This window comes from Nicotiana tabacum, chromosome 16, assembly GCF_000715075.1.
Source record: "Nicotiana tabacum cultivar K326 chromosome 16, ASM71507v2, whole genome shotgun sequence".
NCBI classification, from domain to species: Eukaryota; Viridiplantae; Streptophyta; class Magnoliopsida; order Solanales; family Solanaceae; genus Nicotiana; species Nicotiana tabacum.
Window position 1 is genome coordinate 9,830,638 of NC_134095.1, and position 8,002 is coordinate 9,838,639.

Genomic DNA, 8,002 nt, shown 5'->3' on the forward strand with positions numbered 1-8,002 from the left:
TCAATACCGCTTCGAGGCCAACCCTCAAGGCATCACAATAGACCATATAAAACCCCAAACCTGTAGGCAATATCAAAACTGGGCTGTAGTCAAAGCTGTCTTGAGCTTCTGAAAGCTCGCCTCACACTCCTACGTCCACTGGAATGGTTCACCCTTCTGGGTCAACCTGGTCATAGGGGCAGCAATCGATGAAAACCCCTCCACAAAACGATGGTAGTAACCCGCCAAGACAAGGAAACTACAGATCTCTGTAGCTGAGGATGGTCTGGGCCAACTCTGCATGACCTCTATCTTCTTCAGATCCACCTGAATACCCTCACTCGATACCACGTGGCCTAGGAATGCCACTAAATCCAACCAAAACTCACATTTCGAGAACTTAGCATATACCTTCTTCTCTCTCAAAGTCTGAAGCACAGTCCTTAGGTGCTGCTCATGATCTTCCCGACTCCGGGAATACACCAGAATATCATCAATAAAGACAATGATGAACAAGTCAAGATACGGCCGGAACACACTATGCATCAAGTGCATAAAAGCTTCTGGGGCATTGGTCAGCCCAAATGACTTGACAAGGAACTCGTAATGACCATACCGAGTCCTGAAAGTAGTTTTCGGGATATCTGGCTCCTGAATCTTCAACTGATGGTAACCTGAGCGCAAATCAATCTTAGAAAACACCCGTGTGCCTTGAAGCTGGTCAAACAGATCATCAATACGAGCCAAAGGATAACAGTTCTTCACTGTAACCTTGTTTAACTGGCGATAATCAATACACATACACATAGAACCATTCTTTTTCTTTACAAACAAGACAGTAGCACCCCAAGGTGATACACTGGGCCGAATAAAACCCTTATCAAGCAATTCTTGTAACTGATCCTTCAACTCCTTCAACTCAGGAGGAGCCATACGATACGAAGGAATAGAAATGGGCTGAGTGCCCGACAACAGATCAATGCCAAAATCAATATCTCTATCAGGTGGCATGCCCGGAAGATTGGCTGGAAACACATCGGGAAAATCCCGTACTACTGGAACTGAATCAACTGAAGGGGTATCAATATTGGCATCTCTCACATAAGCTAAATACGCGTCACACCCCTTCTCAACCATACACTGAGCTTTAAGAAAAGAAATAACTCTACTGGGAGTGTGATCTAAAACAATCCTAAAATATCGTTCAAACTTGTTCCAAACAAGTTTGAAGCCTAACTTCCAAAACAACATCAAAACACCTATTTTTCATCGGATTCAAGCCTAAGAATTCCAAAAACTCTAAAAATACGGTTTCGATCAAAAAGTCTATCAAACCTCATTCGAATGACCTGAAATTTTGCACACACGTCACATTAAACATTACGGAGATACTCCAACTTCTGGAATTCCATTCCGACCCTCAGATCAAAATCTCACTATCGAACCGAAAACTTCAAAAATTCAACTTTTGGCATTTCAAGCCTAAATTAGCTACGGACCTCCAAAACACAATCTGAACACGCCCCTAAGCCCAAAATCACCCAACGGAGCTAACAGAACCATCAGATTTCTATTCCGATGCTGTCTTCACACTGTTCCGACTACGGCCAACTTTCCAACACTTAAGCTCTCATTTAGGGACTAAGTGTCCCAAAACTCTCCGAAACTCAAAACCGAAAATCTCGGCAAATCAAAATAGTAGAAATAAACTTGGGGAAAACAGTTAATGGGGGATATGGGCGTAAATTCTTAAGACGACCGAACGGGTCGTCACATTCTAGTAGATATGAAGCTTTGTCTTTTATTATAATTAACCTGTAGTGTCACATACGTCATATGTTTTTTTTGTTGTTGTGTTTGAATTTGTAACATTTACACCCCTTTGTTATATGTTGAGTTTTGAAGGCGACAATACTCCTAGATTTATTGATTTCTGAGATGTATGAAATTGGATCTTTGAACTCTAATTTTGCTACCATTGTTTATTTGCTCTTTAATTACTTGATTGTTAGTGGATTTATGTAATCATATATGCTTGTGGGGCTGTTGAGCCACTTGGGACAAGAAATTAAGCCCCAAAAATAATTTAATTGAAATAGCTCGTCAGAAGAGTTCACGTGGACTCATCATAAGCTATGGGTTAGTTCAGAACATTTTGGCCCACTACAGGAGCCTTAAATAACCCATGAGTTTCGATAAGAATTAATCCAAATCATTTTCCTAAATACTTAATTAGCTTAGCTCCCCATGATTGACTAAGTCATAAGGAGCCTGAACTTAGAGGCATCACAACTCTCTTTAATTCACCCGGAGCGAAAAGTTTGGACTAGTTGGACACCTCCATAATTCTGGACCTGCACAATAATCTCGAATCTAGGAAAATATTCAAACTCATAAATATCGTAGTTTGCTTTAAGTGTGATTAATAAATTCATCATAACTATAGGTACGGTTCCTGTGGTATAGTCATGATACATAACCCCAATCCAAGTGCGCGTTTCACGCGACTTGACCATAATTTCAAATAATAATAATAATAAACTTGTTGTAAATCGCGGGTGCATTTCACGTGATGTGATTTGCAATATGTACAAAAATAAATGAGTGAGCGATATCGCGACTTGTTCAAATAAATTCCATAAATACTCAAAGCGATTAAATAAATATTTAAAAGTAGATATAAATTAAAATTGCACATAAGTCTTAAAACATGTGATAATTTAGATAATCAAGCCAAGTTTTAATTGTTGAGCTACCATGCTAATACCACAGAACTTGGGAGTGCCTCACACCTTCTCCCGGGTTAACAGAATTTCTTAATCGATTTTGTGTTCGCGGACCGTAAATAGAGTTAATATTCTCGATTTGAAATTTTAAAATAAATCGGTGACTTGAGATACCATAATAAATATTTCAAGTGGAGACTCTAATTAAATAAATAATCCTATTTCAAATAATGTTACTTTAATTGAAAAAACTCCTTATCTTCGAAAAAAGGAGTTGTGACAGGTCTGGCGGCTCTGCTGGGAAACGAACCCAGTATCTCTGGTTCAGGGTTCACAATTCAAGCTTAGATAACTATTATACTTGGATTTTATTTATTATCTGATTATTTTAATATGTTTAAGTCTAATATGATAAATGCCGCTTTTTACCGCTTTGATATTATTTGAACTGTATATAAAACTTTTACGACACCCTTCTTCTCTTTGAGCCTTTTAAATCTTCTAGGAAGTGTGCACTTCGCGTGACTTCTTTTCTATTAGAGTCATACCCCTAATTTTTGAACGAGGATCGGAAAAGTTGCAAAGTCGGTGAAGCTTCTATATTTTCGATATGCTGCCCCTCGGCTCCAGCTGTTCGCTCGGGTCCAGGTCTAGAACAACACACTCTAGGATTTAAACCTAAAATAATATAGCTTCATGCCGGATCCCTAGTAGGAACGTTTGTTTGCATTACATGCATTTGACTTTCGGGACTCAGCACAGGGGTTTAGTCCATCTAGGACAGATGTACCCAATATAAAAGACCATCCTGATGTATTTTTGTGTGCTACTTGTACATATGTCTTGTTTCATATTGCATGTTGATCGACTGCTAGAACAAGGAAAGAAAACCAAGAGTTAGGCAGGAGAGAAAATTCACCTGGTACCTAAAAATCTAGGTATTTGAGAATCCCGAAACTCTGCTGAAATTTAAAAAAAAAGAGAAAAAGAAAAGGTCATTTCAAAATAAGTCAAATGTTTTCAAAAGTCATATTTTTGTTGTTTCATCACTTATTGAACTACGTGGGTTTGATTCTCACCGGATGTGAGATACGTAGGCAACCCCTATAAGGTCCGGCTTCATTTTTGCAAAATTGACCAAAATAAGAACCTTTTTGAAATATGGTCATCACCCGGGGCCGTTATTGTCAAAATAAGCTTAAAACATTCTCCTAGGACGAAGGAAGGCTGTTTACCCAAGTCAATCTTTTCCCTATAATCAATATCAGTTGGCAGAAACAGCCCTAAAAACTTTCTTCAAGTGCTGAAGGGCCGTATTTGCAAAAATAACCCCTGTTTTGTTACTGAGTTTGTTAAACTGAAATTTGTCCAATTTGAAGAAGAAAACTATAGAAAGCTTCCGTGAGTATGCCATCAAATGGCGCGAGCAAGCCGCCAGAGTAAAACCTCCGAAAGACGAGGCAGAAATGGTTACAGTCTTCCTACAGGCCCAAGAGGCTGATTACTTTCAAAATATGATGTCTCTTATGGGCAAGCCATTTACTGATGCTATCAAGATTGGGGAGATGGAAGAGAACGGTATGAAAACGGGATGTATTTTGAGTCAAGCCACCTTGAAAGCTACATCACAAGCCATCTAGAATGGCTCAGGGGGTTTGGCTAATCACAAAAAGAGGATGAGGGAGCCATGATGGCTTAGGGTTCAAGAGGGCCTCCACTTCCCAGAAGTAACCATCCCTACCAAGCTCTATATAACCCTCGCCTAGAAATAACCATCCCTACCAAGCTCCGTATTACCCTCGCTCACTACAAAGCACACATCAACATAATCCACGCCCTCGTGAGACTTCTAGGAGAAAAAATTTCACCCCTATTGGTGAATCTTACTCTAGCCTGTTTTAGAAGTTAATCCAACTGGGTCTATTGCGACTGGTACCTCCCAATCAGCAAAATCCCGAATCCCCATCATACAGGGCTGGCACCAGATGTGCATACCATTCAGGAGCAGAAGGCTATGATACAAAAGACTGTTGGACCCTCAAGAGGGCAGTCAAAAGCCTAATCGAAGAAAAAAGAGTAGTGTTGAGGGACGAGAAGATCCTTAATATGACCAACAATCTATTACCGGCTTACAATAATGGGCTGATCATTGGTATGATTTGTGATGACAAAGAGTTTGAACAGATATTGAAGGATATTGTTGCCATTGCCAATTCAGAGGCAAGACCTAAAACGACGGTGAAACTAGTCAAAGCCGAAAATAAAGTTGCTCGAGTTCCTCAAGCTGTTGAAATAACAACTGGGCCAGCACCTGCCAAGAACGTTGTTCTTTATGTTCCTAATGCCCCAAGAAAAGAACAAATTATCTTCAACATACTAAGAAATTCATGGAAAGGAAGGCTACAATTAATGTTCCAAGATTATATTTATCAAAGGAGACCTATATGGCGCGGGGGCTGGTAATTTCACCAAGGCTTACTAAGACCATGCTTATCAGCTGCGCACCATAGAATCCCATGAAAGATCCCACCGCAATCCCTTGGAATTACAACAGAACCTTGGTTACTTATAAAGGGAAAAAAGTAATGGGAGAAGTAAACGAGATGAATCAGTTTGGGGTGTATGTGTCACGACCCAAACTGGAGGGCCATGACTAGCACCCGACCATACTTGCCGGGCACCAATGTACATTTTATCTAACCTTTTTTTATTATCTTTTAGGGTTGACGAGATCAATATAAATGGTAGACATGGATCATGGACAACCAACAATAAAATAAGATGGCATGAACATACATAACAGAGGATGACCAGACAAACAAGAAACTACATATAAGGTACGAGCTACCACGCTACCATGAAAGACTATACAACAAAAACCAGCCGACAAGGCATACCAAACTATACATGAGTCGACACCTGTCTATAAGCCTCTAAATGAACATAAGTGCTGCAACATAGCAGGAACAGGGCCCCGACATACCCATAATGTCTATAACAAAAATGCATACCAAGACTATGGCAAGTACGGAGAAGGGATCTCGCCAATCACTGCTGAACTGGACAACCTACTATGGTGGGGGAGATGCACCTGCCTGTCTATTAGGGCCTACAACACGACATGCAACATCCACAAACAAAAGGACATCAGTACGAATAAAGTACTGAGTATGTAAGGCAGGGAACCATAAATACGAACAGTAATGTAAGCAGGGATAGAGAATATACAACCTGGAACATCTGAGTACCTCTGAGGGCTACTGACATGAAATGCATGATACATATGTATGTATACATAAACTTTTAAAACATACGCCTCTGTGGGCATCATCATCATCATATCATACCCAACCATAATAGGCTCGGTAAAAAACGTACCCAACCATCATAAGGCTCGGTAGAATCGTACCCGACCACATGGAGCTCGGTAAAACCCAACTGATCAGTGGTTGCACAATAGGTGCCGTACCCGGCCAACTATAGCGCGGTTCAGTAGAGTAAAATAGATACATATATATAATGCATGCTCGACTCATGGAATCACATTCTAAACCTTTCGGAGTGATGTAAGGTCGGTATCCTCTGTACACATTATTAGGACTAACTCTTCACTATGAACCTTATAAGAATCAGGAAGTACCAACAACATTGATAACATAAGAATAAGAGAAGCAACATTAACATCAATCGTTCCATAAGAGGGAAAGCAATGTAAGTACTGCTAGCTTCTAAGAGTAGAGTATATTTGGAAGCTCATTCATTACATTATGTATAACCGGAGTCGTGCAAAAGAAGGAAAGGGATAGCCTCACATACCTTGTATATACTGCCCCAATTGCAAGCTATGCAATTGTCACAACTCCTTAGTCTACAATAAGAGAAACGATACTATCGTTATCATTTAAGCGTCATAACTATTACTTATCGACCACAACCTACTTTACGTTGAAACGGACAATACCTCCCCTATATATATGACTTCACACCATTCTAAACAATCACCAAACAGCCCAAACAAAATCAATAATAAATATATTGAGCCTCCCAAAATAGTCCACACACAACCTAATTACATCATGCATACTATGGCCACCGTAGTCGTGTCAAACGACCCAAAAATGTTACGAATAACTATCATCCCACAACCCTACATATATATGGTGCTTCTCCACATCCGTCCATCTACAAAACTCCACAAAACAGTAGTAAAACACGTATCCCAACAGCATCACAAAACAGTCCACAAAACAGTCCACAAAACAGTCCGCTACAAGTGAATAACTCGAACTCACGACTTCCGATCATCGTCTCGTGAGTTCTTACATGTATAGAACGAATTACCATGAATTAAAAGCAAAGAAAAATGTATGAAAGATGGCAGTAACTTACCTTACTTGTTGGATAACTCAGCCCTTCCCTTGGTTCTTCAAACTCTAGGTTTTACCTTCAAATAGAACTTGAAAGAGAGGGAAAATCGATTAGGGTTTGTGTGGGATTTTTGGGGAGGAGTTGCAGGGGTTAACTTTGGTTTTGAGGGTCTGAAATATGGATGAAATAACTGAGTTCATAACCCCTTAAAAGTCCTCTCTTGGCCGACTTAGGTCTTTTAATTTTGTCCTATCATTTTGGCAAGTAGGTGATGCACCTACTTGTCATCTACCAATCTGCGCAGGCTTGCGAAAATATGAATATCTCTATACTCCGAGATCGTATTGACAAACGGTTTAATGCGTTGGAAACTAGACACATAGATATTTAATTTGGTGGCTAGATCACCCCGTAATTACTTGTAAATTAGGATAAATGGTTAGAAATATTTGACCTAATATTTAAGTAAAATTATGAACCTAAGTTGCGACAACGTTTGTCGACTTTTATTTCATAACTCGTTTGATTTCAAGACTTATGATACAGATATTATATGATTCAAATACCTTAATACATGACCTCTTGAGTGTATTAAGAACCTCTAGGTTTACCTGAAAATACGAGTTACAACATCCTTGATTTGTTTAACTTCTAATACTTGTTAATCACCTTTATACACCTTTGTATTACTTAAGACCAATAGGATTAACTTCTTATCATCTCAAAGGTAATTCCTTCTTGGATTTATGTTAACTAATATATGGCATGAACTAACACATGTGGATATGGGTTGTAACACCCTTCCCCCCTTAGGAACATTCGTCCTCGAATGTAAGGGTTCATGGGGAGTTTAAATCATTGTGGATTCCGGCCAAGTTTCTCCCATAAATAGAGGACAAACTTGCAAGCGGTTAACTCAACGTATTGCC